Genomic DNA, 17,924 nt, shown 5'->3' with positions numbered 1-17,924 from the left:
GTACTGAAAGACACAGAAATGAGAAATCTGTGACCCTGAACATGAGTAGCATACACTCTACAGGCATATGATGCCCATAATCCAGCCATCTGGGTGTGCTGGGAAATATTTAAAACTAGCAATAATGTGCCTCCTGGCCTGCCCCTCTCCCTCTTTCTCTCCCTCTCTCCTGAGATGGCCTGTGCTCTGTCTATGAAGTGTACAACTCTCTGAATAAATCTACTTTTACTCAACTGTGGCTCTCTCTTGAATTCTTTCCTGCACAATGCCAAGGACCTTCACTTGGCAGACACATCCCAGGGACTCATCTGAGACCTAGGACATAGCCATCCTCATTCCTCCATTTTTTCCTATATCACTGGGGTGAAGGGGAGAGAGATGGGGAAAGAGAATGGAGAAAAGGTGCAGCACATCTGTGTATGTCTTGTCTCCCCAAGTAAATGGAAAACTTCCTCAAGCCAAGAATCAACGTCTTCCATTTCTAACTGCCCCTCTCCGGCTCCTATCATGGGACTGTGTGCATAGTAGGTCCTTAAATCTGCTTACTCAATTTAAGCTGCAAAACTCTCCTCTCTGCAGAAGCCTGGCTATTGCACATGAACAGCCTGAAGAAGATGCTCATATTAGTCTGCTCCAAATAAGATGCATGCTCCTCTTTTGGCTGATGAATGTTCCCCCCTTGAGATTCTTTGGTGATTCTAACCCACCAGCTAAAAATAAGACCCAGATTTATCATTTTCGTTAGTGTTCCTAAAAGACTTTGAAAGTCCAATCCTTCTCTTTTATTATCTTCACGCATCCTTCCACCTAATTCACTGAAGGAGCATAATCTGGGGTCACTTTCATGAGCTAGCCCTGTCTAAAGATAGCCATCTGCACATTACGAAAAGGACACAGTCAGGCTGTGTCTGACAGCCCCGGGGGGTCAGCAGACACACAGTGGGCGCAGTGGGGAGAGGGGAAGCAGGCTGTTTAGTGCTCTTTATGGTCGTTGCACTTTGAAAGCATCCTTTACAAGCAACTTTTCAGTGGAGAAAATGACATAAATTTGATACGACAAACTAAGTATGGCGTGATCAGAAAAAAAATTGCCCTTCTAGGATCTTTTATGTTTTCTGATGCAGATCTACAATTAATTCTTAGCAAAGAGAAGGACAAAAATGTCATTTCATTGTCAGGACTGATATTGTCGGCCGTAGACTATTTGTTAGGGATTAATAGGAAATAGATTCTCATTTTTTGTTTTGGTCTCAGCTGAGAGGGCCTTTTTTTTCTGGAGAAATAATATGATAAGCAGAAGCAATTCCTAAAAGGGTTTGAGGAAGCTAGCAGTAAGGGGACTATACCTAGCAAAAGTAATAAAGTTACAATGACAGAATTAAGGTTTTCTTTTGGCAGCCACCAATATACTAATTGATTTAGGCAAGAATCATCAATAGATGTTTTTTTTTTCCCAGTTACTACTGATGCATAACAATTATCCCAAATCTCGGGGCCTTAGACAACCATTTTACTTTCCTCATGTTTCACGCATTGGGAATTCGAGATATGCTTGTCTGGCCATCCTTGTGTGGTCACAGTCAGATGTCAGATGGAGCTGCAGCCATCCCTGGTGTTCAACTGGACTGGTGTATCCAAGGTTAGTCACTTGCATGGTGGCAACTGGTGCGGGCTGTTGGCTGGCAGCTCAACTGGGCTGTCGACCAGAAAGCCTACTCATGGCCTCTGTAGCATGGCAATGTTGGGGTGGCCAGCCTACAGGGTGCCTCGCTTTTCCCAAAACTAACAACCCAAGAGGACAAGGCAGAAGCTGCAGGACTGTTAAAGAGACAGCTTCAAAGTTCACACAACCTCACTTCCCCTATACTCTAGTGGCCAAAGCTAATCCAGCCTCATCAAGTTCAGGAGGGAAGAATGTAGACCCTACTCCCCAATGGGAGGAGTCTCAAAGATTTTCAGGGCCATATTTTATAAATCACCACATATGTTAATATCTTTAGATAGGAGTTTACTGGAGGGAAGGATATTAACACATTCTCAAAGTAGTTCTCAGAGATTATCTATTCATTACAAAAGTAAAATAGGTTATTTGACAGTGGAGAAATCTGATAGACACCACCTTAATCAAGTGATCAAATTTTTAATATCACTACTAATGGGACATATTGCATTGCGTGCCTTCAAATATGATGTGCTGAGGGGACACTTGAATCTAGGCAAGAGAACACAAGACCAACCCTCACTGAGGGACATTCTACAAAACAACTGGCCTGTGCTCTTCAAAAATGTCAGCGCAATTGCAGCAGATGCTGTCAGTGCCCCCAACACACACACGCCGTCAACACTCAGCGTTCCAGTACTTGCATTTGGAACTCTGCAGGAGGCAAGCTAGAAGGCCGGAGGAAGCTGACCCCCCTGGAGCAGCCTTCATCCCATAACGGATGGGACAGGGGGTAGAGGTCCTGCTTTCTTGTCTAGAGTGGGATAACTGAGGGTCACTTTCTACACTCCAGAGCTCTGTGTTGGAATTTGAGCCTCTGTTGTCCACACTGGCTACTTGCTTGATAACACACCTACACTGGCCTCCCTCCCTTCCTTGTACCACTTCCTCACTCCCTAACCATACTTGCTAGAATCTCCTACCAAATATCTACCTGCATTTTGAATACCTGTCTTAGCATCTGCTTCTGGGAGAACCCAGTCTAACATAATCACAAAAGACAAAGCAAGGACAGAGCAACCACACTGGCTTAAAGGCTAGTGAGGAGACACAGAGGAGTAAGAGAGCTGTATGGTCTTGGATTGGAACCAAGGTTGGGGTTGGAAGCTAGGAATGGTATCACTGGGAGAATTAGCAAAACTTGACTATCGGCTGTCGATGAGATAATAGGACTGTATTCACGTCAAGTGTCCTGAATTTCATAATGATGTTGCAGTGGCATACAGCATGTCCGTGGCCTTAGGAAATGAATGCTGAAGTATTTAGGGGAAAGGGGGCATGATACCTACAAGGACAAAATGTCTTAACAGAAGAATATGAGAGATTTAAGGAAATATGACAAAATATTAACAATTGGTGAATATACGTGAATAACACTTGGATGTTAACAGTTCTATTCTTGCAACTTTTCTGTTCTTTTAGAATTATCCGGAAAAGGTACTAGTGATAAAAGACACATACAGTCAATGTAATAGAAATTAGAAAGAAAGGGGTAGGTAAAAAATGAGAGTATCTTAGCATATTTTTTAAATGTGGCTATGAGCTTCCCAGCAGGTAAGAAATTGACGCTGAGGGAAGAGGTGGAACATCCTAAAGACGTCAAATATTTCTCAGATTTTAGATAAATATGAAGATATTGGATTTACGGTGGGTTATCAAGGTGAGTCTGAAAGGAAACTAACACTTCTTTATGAGGCTGCACGATGCATGTACCATCTCCCCGTTAATGGTAACATCTATGTGATGAGGGCTGGTAGTTTTTGCACTGATGTGGGTGGCTCTTAGTGTCACAGCACTGCCACTGCTTCGACACTGGGAAGGTGCTATTAGTTGTCTCTGCAGGCCCAGAGAGACTAGGTCACTTGCTCAAGATCTCACAGCTAAAAAGTGACAGAGCCACAATTCAAACCCTGGTTTGTCTGTATAAAAACCTTAACTCCTTCCCCTCCCCTCATGAGACATTCCAATTTTTCATTAAGAGCTAGAGATGTTGTGAGTCCGTGTCTAGTCTTTGGAAAGCCTAGCCTTTGGCATCAGGCAGACAGTTCTCCTATCATCAGCACAGTTCTGCACGAACCATGTGGCAGCCCCATATACTTGGGTAAACAGAGAAGGAGGCTGATGGGAAATGCTCTGGTGTGTGTGGCTGGGGTGAATTTATAACCCCTTCCTCCCTTCTTAAGCAGCCGATGTGGCTACTGTGGAGTTCTCCACGATTGCCCAAGTGTCTTGGTGACCACGAAGCTCACCATAGTCAGAACTGCTGCCTAGTAAAGCTAACCTGAAATTCAATTTGCATCATTAGAGGTTCAGTGTATTTTATTATTTTATACAACTCAGAGAAACCCTAGCAATCTCTAACCTCCTAATTTTGACAGATGAGGAAACTGAGGCCCAGGGGAGAAGGATGCCTTGGTTGGAGCAGCAAGCTAATTAGCAGAGGAGGCTAACACAGAGCCATTAGACAATCCGGTGCTGATTCCTCTGGGGAGATTTTCTGGCACTCCTTGGCTCAATTTTTCTGTTTTTTTAAAATCATGTTCTTCTCCTTTTATTGAAATAGAAATGCTCTGACAAGCTTGGAAATGTTAATAGACCATCTGAGAAAGCTGGCATCAAATGCAGCTGAAAATGTAAAAAAGGATGGTCAGTGCTTTTGACATCTTTCTCCTTTCAGGGTTGCTGATGTGTTTCCAAAGAGCAGCCTCAGGAACAGGCTCATATGGGTTTAGTGTGACTACTAACGATGCAAAGACTCACAGCAAGTCAGGCCCTGCTAAAGCAGCAAGAATGGGAGCCAGGAGGCCAAAAAGGCCTTGACAGAATAAATCCCTCTGAATCAAGGGAAAATAGAACCCATAGCCCAAGAGAAACAGAGGACATCTTCAGGCAGAGCCTTACAACATCAGAAGAAACCAGATGTCAGAGGGTTTGGGAGAATAAGAAGATACTGTACCGCAGGGAGCAGGATACACAATTCCCAGAAAGGAAGCACGTCTGAATTTGCATGTGCAGAGAAAGGAGTGGTAAGGGAAAACACTTCTTTCCTACAACTGATCTGGCAGAATTTGATCTAACTGGTTTCTAAAATCATACCCCTCCCCCAAATCTTATTTGCTGAATTATAAAAAGATGTGTTTATATGTGAGTATATACAATGTGAACTGGTATACGTGTTTATGTGTGTGTATCTATGTATACATGCATGTGTGTGATGTGTGTGTAGGTATGTATCACCTCTAGACCCCTGTTCCTACTCCCTACACATTTCTTGCCCCTCGCCCCATAAATTGTAGATCTGAGACTAGACATAAAGCCCTTGCAGTTGGAATCCGGTTTTCTTTCCCTCTCCACTTGGGCTAAGGAGATGAGATGCATATTTATATCAAAAAGAAATCCAAGAAAGTGAGGTTGGGGTAAGTATATTCCCAGGTGTTTCCTTGACCTGTTTTCAGTCAGCAAAATAACTCTGAAATCACCCACTATTTGGCCCAGGTTCATACACCCAGGCATTAAAGCAGCCCTGAAACTTATTTCCAAATCATGGCTGACAAGTACTCCCTAGAGAAAGTGACCAATGCCTACAGAGTTCAGAATGTGGATGTTTGCCCAACAAATGGGCAAATTCTGGGTCTAAAACCTATCCACAGCCCTTTGAATTGGCCCTAGGGGTGGCGGTGTTTAGAATGTGCAATCAAGCTTGGAGGGATGATACATTTTACGAAGCAATCATCAAATCGACATGCTATCTGACTCCACCAGATATGCCAACATGATTGATGTTTGCCCATCAGTGGAGTCAAGATTTGATCTGCTGGCCCAGCAGTGTAATCAAAGCATTACCCACTCTGAGTCCCAGGACCTGATGAGATACTTAGTAGGGGGCTGTTTTTATTATTGTTATCATTATTACTCTCTCAAGGGGCCTCTGTGACTATTGAATTATAACTGATTTCTCTTGCAGTTTATTGCAATTCACCACTTTGCTCCTCATGTCAAAAACCCAATATAATTTTCAGCCAAAAAAATAAGGTACTGCATTATGATAATGGCATGAGCATTTCATCCATCAACAGGAACTGAATACGTTACTTAACACATTTCAGAGGACTCCATGATGAATTTGAAAAGCTGCCCTTTTGGAAAGAATGAACTTAAATCTTTGGATGATCGTCCAGGTTTGGGAAAAGCCTGGCAGTCTGGCCTACCGGAGACGAGGGAGCCTTTTTGGAGAATGAGCAGGACTACCTCACACTCACTGATGGGCCAGGAAAGAGGTAGTAAGAATCAGCTGGAAGAAAGTTTACAATCCGGGTAGGGGCTGCTCCAAATCCCACAGTGACTGGCTTTGAAGAGCCATCTGTCTGGAACTGACTGGCTCCAAGTGCTGGTACCCAGAGATAATGAATCCAAGGTCATGGGGTGAAGTTCATGTACATCTGAGCCAATTAGCTTGTGGAGGGTGGTAGAGAACCATGAGTCCACAGCTGCTGGGCCCCCTCCAGCCCCACTGGCTTTGTGTGCATACAGCACTGGTTGCCAAGAATTAAAATGGCAGGAGCTAGTTTGTTCAATTCAGAAAGCTTTGATGGAGCTCCTACTTGGACAAAATTATGCCCTCCCCCCCAGTGGAGTTAGCAAAGGTAGCAAGGCCTGATCCTTGTCTGCAAGAAACTCACAGTCCGATGGTTGAACCAAAGAGGAAGACTAGCAATTCTCATGGAGCGAGAATACAGGAAGCAACAGATGCTGTAAAGACAAAGATGGGAGAGATCATATCTCAGAGGGGAGGCTTCCAGGACCAGGTGGTATAGTAAAAGGGACCTTAAGGATAATTATTCTTTCACCAAGAGAACCAGGAAGTGAGGTTGGGGTAAGTATATTTCCAGGTGCTTCCTTGAACAATGACCTCAAATCCCTCCACTGTAAGTTTCTCTCTGCTCCTTTCAAGGAAGTCTTCTCTATCTACCCCTACTCGTTTCAGTAACCCCTAAACTTTCTTCTCCCATCGTGGCCTAGAGATGATGTTTTAGTTTGCGTCCCCCCAGAAGCACACTCCAAGGCAGGAGTTGTCAAACTTTTCTTTAAAGGGCCAGACAGTAAATACCTTCCCCTTTTCAGGCCATACCATCTCTGTCACAACTCCTCAACTTACTACACCCTTGTAGCTTGAAACAGCTATAAATGAAATATAAAGGAAGTGACATGGCTGTGTTCTAATAAAACATTATTTACAAAAACAGGCAACAGACTTGATTTGGCCCACAAATTATAATTTGATGAGCCTTGCTTTAAGCAACGGACTCCGAGGCAAGCCATTTATTGTTAGTGCAAAGAACACAGGAAAGAAAGGACCTGATACAGGGAAAGAAGAGTGGCCAGTAAGGATTGTGTTTTCAAGACAGTTTGTAAAGTGAGCTATTAGAGATTAACCCCATGGATAAGCTATGGGAAATGGCAGGAAAAAAAAATCTAAAAATTATCTCAGCCAACATTCGAGAGAGCTAAGGTATTTATACCCCTAAATGCATTAATCATAGTTTAAGGGCTTTCTTTGGGAGGACATAATTCCCAGGAAATTCCTGTCCCCCACATTCTTAGGACAACTGGGTTTTTCCACCACAGAGTAAATATATAGATGTTGTCCGCTGGACGTCAGGCTGTCTGCATGGAATAAAGACCCAAGGGAGAGGGAGTGAGCACAGATGGGATGTGTGACAGCCCATTCCTTGCAGCACTCAGACTCAGCCAAGCCTCACATTAAGTTGACTCAATCTTAAAACTAATTTTTCAGAAGAATAACTAAACTGTCTTAAAAGAAGAGAGTTGGTGGGATGTTGGACCAGCAACAGTCTCCACTACTCCAGCTGAACCCAAGTCCACAGTTGGTATTCACCATCTCCCTCCTCCACCATCCATTCCAGATGTCTCTCACCCTCAGCCAGCACTTTTGCTGATCTAGGTTACCTGCCAAATGGATTAACTTCACCTTAATATTTCTTTAATCACCACCATGTACTTTGAGAACAAAATCTTCTATAAAATAAAATGGTGACACCACAAACAAATCTCTTGGCGCATAACAGGGGCTCAAAATTGCCAATTCCCTACCTTCAAATTGTACTCACATGTGAAATAAATGCGATGTGCTTATTCCACAACAAAATAGAGCTCTGTTTTATTCTGAAACCCTTTTTCTGCCTGATTTCACATGCTAGCACATTCTTGCCAAATCCAGCTGTTGGCTCATCACAAAGAGTTCATTAGTGTTGCTTCTCCTAGCGCTTCCCTAGCAGATACCATAGCATGCCCGCTGAATAAAGCAGCAGCATCGGCGGCTGATGGAGACTAAAGCCAAAGAGACGATCCTGAGTCCAGAGGCAATTTCCTCCCTGTTATAGAATCTGGCCTTTTCATCAGCTGCCCTACAGAGCTCAACTCCACAGAAGAGAAATGTTCTTGCCCTGGCATTATTGACTTATCGGAACCTCAAGGCTCTTCCAAACAGCATATTTTCAGGCTCATTTCATTTCCTGCCTTTGCTTCAGCAGTCTGGGAAGAAAACCAGGAGAATGTTCCCCATCCTTTGTCCCAGAGAGTTTGGAGAGGCCATGCCAGTCAAATTGAAGTCAGTCTGCTTGGAAGATCTGTGATGGACGGAATATCATAGGGTCCATTGGTGCCAAATGGGTCCATGCACAGCTGAAGGTGGAATCAGCTTTGTCTAGCTCCTCACTCTGGATGAGGGGAAGGAGAACATCCAGAGTCAGTGTGGCCAAAATGAGAGTCTGCAGGAGAGCAAGGGGGCTCTTCTCCCACTCCTCTCCTTAGCCCAACAAAAGAGCTGAGGGGGAGGTTCACAACCAAGTATCAGCAGCAGATGGGGGTCTCACTCTGACAGGAGTTCCAAAGTTCAAGACCATCTGACTACTCATTCGATAAGAAGTCAGCACAGTACGGAGTCCTGGGTTGCCTGCTTGGCGCTCTCACCTGCCAGCTGTGATAACTTGCATGCCTCGCGGCCTCAGTCTCCTCGTCTGTAGGAAGGATCAGGAATACAGGCCCTAACTATTTCACCAAGATTCTTGGCAAAGATGCAAAACTAAGATCATAGGTATCAAATTCTTTCATAAACTGTGAAACACTTAATAACTGCAACCCATTAGATGAGTTTAGGTGTGTTTTTAGGGAAAGACTCTACAGTCAGAAATCTTGAGTTTGAATTTCTAGCTCCATTTCCAATTAGTCGAAAGACATCAGTCTAGCCTCAGCGGTCCCACTCCTGGGCGTATATCTGGAGGGAACTCTAATTTGAAAAAATACATGCAACACAATGTTCACAGCAGCACTATTTACAACAGACAAGACATGGAAAACAGCCTAAATGTCCATCAACAGATGACTGGATAAAGAAGATGTTGTATATTCATACAATGGAATACTATTCAGCCATAAAAACTGACAACATAATGCCATTTGCAGCAACATGGATGTCCCTGGAGAATATCATTCTAAGTGAAGTAAGCCAGAAAGAGAAAGCAAAATACCATATAAGATCACTTATATGTGGAATCTTAAAAAAAAAAAGACACGAACTTATTTACAAAAAAAGAAACAGACTCACAGACATCGGAGGGGAAGAGGGTAGGAAGGGATAAATTGGGAGTTCAAGATTTGCAGATACTAATTACTATATACAAAATAGACAAACAAGTTTATACTATATAGTACAGGGAACTATATTCAATACCTTATAGTAACCTATAATGAAAATGAATATATGTATGTGTATGTATGACTGAAACTTTATGCTATACACCAGAAATTGGCGCAACATTGTAAACTGGCTATACTTCAGTTTAAAACAACAGAGTTCCCTGGGAATGGGAAACTGCAGAGGGGAAGCTACTGGTCTATCTAGAAACACAGTACTGAGCCCCAAGCCTCGAATTCTGAAGAGTCTGGTATCACCTTGAGTTTCTTCCGCATTCACAGAAGAACAAAGAAACGGGAGCAACAGGAGTCTCTGAGCATCTCCTCAGGAGCCATCAGGCTTTGCTTTTTTATGTTGCCTATGGCACATCCGCAGTTTCTCTTTGCAATAGATAAACATCTCATCACCTTTGGGGTTAGGGGCAAGGGGTGCAGTTCTCAACTCAGAGGCCGCTAGTGACTTCAGTGAGGAAGAAAAAGAATGTCTATCTCAGCAGAGCCCACAGGAAGTCTCAGAGGTGGGAAGAACAGCAGAGGGCCAGTAGCTGGAGCCGTAGAGGAACAGAATGCAGGCAGAAGTGCGTGCAGCACAGCAACACGACGTGTCCAGTCTTCCGTCCTCAGTGCCCTGCCCACAGCCTCTACCTGCATCACCCTAAACCCTTCCGTGTCAGCCCCCACGTCACACCTCTGCATAAAACTCTCAATGCCTTTCTGTTGGCCTTAGAACAAGTAAAATCCCATCAGTGGCTTACAAGGACCTTCCTAAGCTGGCCTTGGCCAACCACCTCACTCTCTTCTCTTGCCTCATTCGATCCCTCCCACCTCCGTGCTAAGCTGGCGGGACCTCCCCAACAGGGCAGATGCAACCCCCATTCCCGTATCCAAGCTTTTGCCTCTGCCTAAAACGCTCTTCCCTCTCACCTTCCATTTCACCATCCATTTCACAAATCACATCTGCTCAGGATTTGGCTCAAACATCTTCACTCCCCAGACCCAGTGCCCCACACGTGCGCACATCTCCCTGAGTCTGATGTCAGATTCCTCTTCCAGGTCCCTAGCAGCCTGCACCAGCCCCTTTCAGAACAGGCCCCTCACTGTCTTATAATCACTGATGCAACTAAACTGAGCAACTACAGGACGAGGACCGACTCATGGCACACGCAGGCCTGCCGCACAGTGTACACTAATCAGAGCCTGCAAATTATCCTAATCTACTGCATTGTTAAAATCAAACGAGATGGCGATGTGCAATGCTTGGTAACCTGAGAATAACCATGTAGCTGAACGTTCCACTTCTCCTGGCTAACAAAATGAAGAGAATTTTGCCCAAAGCTTATCTGAAAGGCGTTACTGACAAAAGAAATGTCGAACAGTTTTAAAATGCTATTTCTTACCAGCACTTAATCAGCAGTTTTGTTTTTTTAAAATAATGGAAAGTTGGGATTTTTCAAATCTGTGTATGTACATGTGAATTTGTTTTAATTTTTTATCCCTGCCTTCTTCCAAAAAAGATTTGGAGGCAACTTTTTAAGGCATTAACATTATTTCCCACCACCCCAACTTTGCCAAAGGAGTCAAAACATCACATTGCCTGAATTTTGGAATGTTCAGAAATAATTTTGGGCGTTTTGCTGGCAGGGGCCCACGGTGCTGAGAGATCTCAGAGGCCACGGCAGGTAATTCCAGGGTTTATACTCAGCCAAGGCTGTAGAGAGATTTGAAAACGGTCAAACCTGAGCTGTTGGATCCCTCTCGGAAAGTCAAGGGTCAGACCAGCTTAGACGCTGGAAGATTATTACTTTTCTCAGAATTTACTATGTTGACGAAAAATTAATCAGTTGATCAAAGAAAGAAATGGAAAATTTCATTTGAGCCAAATTTGAGGATTATAATTGGGGAAGAGCATCTCAGGAAGCCCTGAGAACTGTTTCGTCGGTTCGAAATCAAGGCACAGTTTATAAGTTTTTTGAGGCAGAGGGCTGTACATCGAAAGACTTGTTATTGAGTTTTACATAATCCAAATCTAAGGGTCATCCTGGTGGGTATTGTGACCCCTTATAAGCCCAAGAAGGAATGTTACCTTTTAAGGAGTGGTCTTGTTGATGCTGGGAGAATGCTGCCCAGGTTGAACAGGTATTTCTGCCGACGGGGGAGGTTTGGTGGATGTGAAATGCAGATACACAACGCACAGGGAGGGGAGAGGAGGTCAAAAGGCAGAGAAGAATTTTCTGTCTTTAAATGTTTTCTTCTGCTGCCACAAAATATGAATTTTATTTCACAACTACGTACCCTGTATGAAATGCCCTGCATGTGTATTCGTGTTTAAATCAGCAGAAGGAAGTCCAACTGGTTCCCAAGTGTGCATTTAAAGAAGCTGTCTTTCAGTGAGATCCATGGACTAGCTTGCCGCAGCCTCAGGGTAGGAACCACACCCAGGACCCTCTGCCCCACATCTGAGGCCCTCAACCCCTGTGCTAAACACACTCCCCACTCTGTTTCATCTCACCTCTGACATCTGCCCTGAGATGTGAGCTACAACAGGCGAGGCAGCCTGCTCAGGTAGGACTGAAAGTCAAAGCTGCCCACAGGTGCAGGAGAAAAGGGGAGCAGCCATCACAAAGCACGTGGTAGAGAAGGAAAGAACAGGCTTGGAGTACAGAGAAACTCAGGTTCAAATCCCAGCCTCTCCACTTCGGAGCACCAAGACTGTGGGCAAGAACAGTGCCTGGGCCTTTATTTCCTCAGCTGTGTAAATGCAATAAAACAAAACAACTTTAATCCTTCTTGTAGGTCTATAAGGGTTGGTTAAGTCTGTGCATTTTCAGCACATTCAGAGCAGGGGGCCCTTGAAATATGTGGGCTCTCTTGGTTAGAGCAGCTTACTCAGCCCAGGCTATTGACATTTAAAACTGGCTCATCTTTATAAGCAGCTGGCCTGTGCATTGGAGAATCTTAAGCAGTATCTCTGGCCTCTGCCCATGGAGATGATGGTAGCAACACCCCAGCTGTGACAACCACAAACATTCCAGATGTTGCCAAAAGTCCCCTGGAGGAGGCAGAGTTGCCCCTGGCAGAACACTGCTGAGTTAGATCGGAGTCAGAGGAAAGGCAGTGGCCTTTGCAGCCAAAGTTACAGACTTCAGAAGATGAAGGCCCCTGCCAGTAAGTCTCACTTGTCATTACTGCCCCTGGCAAAGCTACTGCTGGACGCTTGGGAGGGCTTTTGGCAGTGTATCAGGTTGGCTGAGCCACAGCCCCACTGATTCAATCAAACTCGAATCCCAGTGTTGGCACGAAGGTATTGCACAGATGTCATTAAAACCCCTAAACGGCTGACTTGAAGTAAGAGTTTGTGCTGGATAAACTGGGTCGGGGGAGGGGAAGGGGGTGGGTGACTGAATCAGTTGGAAGGAAGGCCTGAGATTTCTCCAGGTGAGAAAAGAAATTCTGCCTTGGGTGAGCGCAGCAGCCACTGCTAGTGGGTCCAGCCGGAACATAACCTTCCCATTCTAACTCCCTGCCCTGCAGAGTTTGGACTTGCTCAGCTAGCCAATTGTATAAGCCAATTCTTTGTAAAAAAACTTCTAGATAGATAGGTAGATACACGTCTATGTGATATATGCACATATAACATATATGCATATATATTACATATACAGAATATATGCATATACATACTATATATTTATAAATGTATGTTTATATAGATATGTGTGTGTGTATGTATGTATGGGTGCATTTGTCCTGCTTCCAAGACCAGCCCAGGGCACAGCGCTGAGCCCTCAAACAAGCTGTTGCTTTTCCAAGTCACTCTCTTCCAGGCTTGGTCCAGTGGTCAGCATGGCCCGTGGAAATAACGTGAACTTGCCCACCAGAAAAACGTGAAGGAATCCCAGGAAATCAGTACGGGAAACAGAAAAGAGGACAGCTTGCCTACTTCTCAGAGAAAGCAGAAGGACTCTGAGGCCATGCAACAAAAGCGGAAGGCAGCCAATGAGAAGAAGTCTATGCAGACAAGAGAAAAATGATGTCTCTGGAAAACCTGGGTGCTACTGCTACCTAGGTGGATCATAAGCTCTACGATCAAGATTTTGTAGAGTGAACAGTCGGTACATATCTAATTTCCTTAAAAAACTATTTTAAACTTTGTCTTTCAGCCTGACTTAGTGGAATGTTTCAGAACCATTCTTCAAAGAATAAGACACTAACCATGCATGTGAGAAAAGAAAAGAAAAGAAAAATGCCTGTGGGCACACTGTCTAGGATGTACAGTTCTTATACTGTGCATTAAACTCTGCTTCTCCAGTTGACCACTGAATAATACAATGCTAGCAAATCATATAAAACTTTTGAGGTTGAAACCCCTTCCCACTGAATAAGGGGCAGCTTTGCAGGACCCCAGTGCACTCACATTCAAATGTCATTCCCAAAGGAATCCTGACATCTTTTTTTCTGGAACTATGCAGATAGGGATTGGATTTCAACTTCAAGTGGCTGTGTAATTATGCACTTGGTGCTTAACCTCTCTGATCCTCTACTGGCTCATCTACAAGCCTCTTGGGATTGTAAGAGTCCAATGAGAAAATACAGGTAGTGGCCTAAAAAAGTCTTTATGTTAGATACAGACAGACATTAAAAAGATTTTTGCAATCTTATAAAAAAGGTAAATTATAATCAAATACAAGGCATATTAGTGCTTTTTGATTTATTTTGAAAGATGTATTAATGTTCTTTTTAACTTAGTCATATTTTAAGAGGATTTACAGAAACTAAAGATACCTATAGAAATGCCCATATTGAAAAGGATGACATACATTTAAAAGAGGTCATAGTCCTGTCATGTGAAACGTTTAGGATCCATTAAAAGGTCTAGGTGTGTGACTGAGGCAGGAAAACATCAATAGTCTCCTTGTTTCTTAAGATGTCTGCCTTTAGAATATTCCAAATAAACGTCTATTGAGTATGGGTCTGGACTCATTTGCATTTTTTAAAAAATTTTTATTGAAGTGTAGTTGATTTACAATGTTAGTTTCAGGTGTACAGCAAAGTGATTCAGTTACACATATACATACATATATATTTTCTTTTCTGATTCTTTTCCCTTATATTGTTATTGCCAGAAATTGAATAGTTTCCTGTGCTATACAGTAGGTCCTTGCTGTTTATTTTATATACAGTAATGTGTGTCTATTAATTTTCAACCCCCTAATTTATCCCTCCCCACACTTTCCCCTTTGGTAACCATTGTTTGTTTTCTATAGAACTCATTTGCATATTAAATGTTTTTCTCTGGCGGGCCTGGGGCAAGCAGAGGGCAAGGTCATTGCTGTAGCTCAGCCAGACCCAGGGGTTGTGGAAGTGGGTGTAGAGGGAGTGTCACTGGGTGTACAGGGTGCAGTAATTGATGGGAAATGGGGAGGGAGTCATTCGGGTTCAGTTGGCTGTGAGAGTGCCAAGAAGCACAGAGAAAAATGAGGAGAAAAAAAAAACATGTTTTAATAAGAAAATAACAGATTGATTTGTGCTGGGAGTACTGTCTGGGGGAGAGGTCCACAAAGGGACTTGGATAAAAAGGATGCAGACTGCAGAGCATCCTGGACTGACCTGGGTGGCAGCATTTACCTGCTACATTTTAACCATCCATTTGCCTCAGCTCTGGGCTGTGAACACCTGGAATGCAGGGGCCATCTCTTCCCACCAGGGTGCCCAGCAGACACATGCACACACTCCATGATCCTTGGGTATGAGAAGGCCTCCTCTGGTCAGTGAAGCCTGTAGTGGGCTGCTTGGTCTCACGTTCTGGTCCTCACTTTGAAACATCACTCCAGGCCCTGAGGTAGACTGGCCAAGACAAGACCAAGGTCTTTCTGGCAGGTGAATTGGACAGGAAGACATGCTCATGCAATCAGAGAAGTGCCAGGTTCCAATACTGGATCTTGTTTGCTCTTGGGAACAAAGCAGAATCCAGGTGTAAAATCAGAGCCTAGGGTTGGCCTCGGAGGCCAGGAGGACAGGGGAGGGGGCATGGGGTCCTTTAGGGCCAGGACAGGGTGCAGAGCTGAGGCAGAAGTTCACTAGAGAAGGTAGTTTCTTAGTCGTGACTCTGATTATAATCACTCCTCATTATTCACAGACTCTGGATTTGCAAACTCACTTATTCGCTAAAAATGTATTTGTAACCTTAAAAACAATACTTGCAGAGCTTTAGGGGTCACTGGTGGACATGCACAGAGCTGCAGAATTCAAGTCACTCAATGGACACGTTCCCAGCTGAGGTGGAACATGACGATGCTTTGCCTCTTGTTTCGATTCTCACCTTGCAGCCTATTTAGTGCCACGTTTTCCATATTTTGGGGGTGATTTCGCTGTTCGAAATGCCCCCAAGCATAATCCCAACGTGCTGCCTGATGTTCCCAAGCACAGCAAGGCTGTGATGTACCTCATGTGTGAATGGGCTTCATTCAGGCTTGAGTCCTGATCCTGTGGGCTGTGAACCTAATGTTAATGAATCAAAAATCTGTATTAAATATCCCTCCCCACCCTTTCCCCTTTGGTAACCATAGTTTGTTTTCTACGTCTGTGAGTCTGTTTTTGGTTCATAAAGAGAATTTGTATCATTTTTTTTTTAGATTCCACGTAGAAGTGGTATCAGAGGAGTTGGGGATTAACAGACACACACTACTACACATAAAATAGGTAAATAACAAGGACCTACTGTATAGCACAGAGAACTAAATTCAATTTCCGGTACTAGAATACAATGGAAAAGAATCTGAAAAGAAAAAATACATACGTATGTATATGTAAAACTGAATTGTTTTGTTGTACACCTGAAATTAAAATTGTAAATCAACTACACTTCAATAAAATTTTTTTAAAACCTGTATTAAATAAAGTGCTTTATCTAACAGACATAAAACAAGGTTAAATATTGATTAGTTGATGACAATATTGTGACCAAGAGCTCCCAGGAAATTAACCCTGAATGTCCTGTAGGAGCAATGGTTCAGTATTCACTAGTTTACTCTACAAAACATTAACTTCCAAGAATAGTGACAACTGGCTGTCCCTCCTGAGATGAGGCTGCCCAGGCTCTGAGCTAGACAGGGACTTCCGCAGTGGACCTTCCCACTAGGGTGTATTTCTCTTCCTGCCCCAGAATTCTCATCGCTCGAGGGGCAGCAGTTGATAAGAATTCATAACCCACTGTCTTCTGCAGCCAAGACAGAAGATGCCAGCTCAGGCAGGAAAGAATACCCCACAGCTAACAATTAAGGAAAGCAGACTTAAACTTCCCTCTCCCTCGGGCAAAGAGAGACGGCACACCAGCCATAACACAATTACTGTCCTTGCCTTTTCGGGATTATTATACGACTCGGTCGTAACAATAAAAAGCATCTACTCCTAGCGCAAATGTCTGCTGAGAGACAGCCTCAAAGGAGCAAAGCTACTTCTGCCTCCTCTGAGGAAGCCACGTCACGTGAAAGCACCAGGGGAAGGCAAAGGAGCCGCTATTGGCACGGAGCAGAGAGCAGCCTCCCTGGCCCCACGATCTGTGACGACTTTTAGACAATTTCACTTTTTATCACATTTCAGAGCTGCCTCTGAGCTCCTTTCCCAAAGACAATTTAGTAACATCAGGAGCTGGATCTGTCTCTTTTATGATCATATAAATAACAACCGTCCAGGGTTGGCCTTGGCTCTTGTTCTCTCCCAATATTAAATTAGCTTCTGTCAGAGAAAGTAAATTTAAAGACATGCCTTAGTGTTTCTATAAAAACTGGGAGAATCAAGAGCAGGGTCTGCTCAACCTGGAATTGCAAAGGTAGAGAAGGAGGGCAGGCAGGCTGGAGGGACCACTCCCTTGCTCGTGTCCCCCACCCAACGCTCAAAGACCAGTCTGCTTTTATGACAATTCTCACGTTATGGGATCTGGATTATTTTCTCACTGGAAATGAGTAACAGTGACTCCTCAAGGTTTCTGAAGAGGCTCTGCGACTTGAACTCAACATCTCTCAGTCTTTGGCCCCTCTCCTGCCCCCACCGGAGTTTGTTCAGGTAAGAGTCCGATTGTAGGGGAGGGTATAGCTCAGTGGTAGAGCACATGCTTACCATGCGCAAGGTCCTGGGTTCGATCCCCAGTACCTCCAGTAAATAAATAAATAAATAAACAAACAAACAAACCTACCTAATTACCTCCTCCTGCCAAAAAAAAAAAAAAAAAAAGACAAAGCTGAAAAATAGAGTCCTATTGTTTGGAAAAGCTCTTCTGGAAAAAAGGAAAGTCTAGCTTTATCAACCACCTGCCTATAAATCAGAAAGGTCCAGGAGTAATCTTTGTGACTCCTTGCTTGAAGGTAGAAGCCCTGAGTGCTTTCATTCATGGTCATGTGTCCATTCATTCACTCATTTGATAAGGGCACTGTGCTGAGCACTGGAAATACAACCAAGAGCGAAGCATCACCCTGCCTTCAGGGAGCTCCCAGCT

At 43.8% G+C, this 17,924-nt stretch overlaps 1 non-coding gene and 1 pseudogene across 1 annotated transcript; both read left to right on the top strand.

Moving 5' to 3' along the window:
- The first annotated feature begins 13,276 nt into the window (after positions 1–13,276).
- Positions 13,277–13,464, top strand: LOC105098379 (small EDRK-rich factor 1-like; annotated as a pseudogene).
- A 4,049-nt stretch (positions 13,465–17,513) lies between these two features.
- TRNAG-ACC (transfer RNA glycine (anticodon ACC)) lies at positions 17,514–17,586 on the top strand. Its single transcript has one exon. It is a non-coding gene; the product is annotated as a tRNA-Gly (tRNA).
- The last annotated feature ends 338 nt before the right edge of the window (positions 17,587–17,924 follow it).

Source organism: Camelus dromedarius, chromosome 20, assembly GCF_036321535.1.
Source record: "Camelus dromedarius isolate mCamDro1 chromosome 20, mCamDro1.pat, whole genome shotgun sequence".
NCBI lineage: Eukaryota > Metazoa > Chordata > Mammalia > Artiodactyla > Camelidae > Camelus > Camelus dromedarius.
The sequence above is the reverse complement of the archived record's forward strand: the minus strand, read 5'-3'. Positions and strand labels throughout refer to the sequence as shown.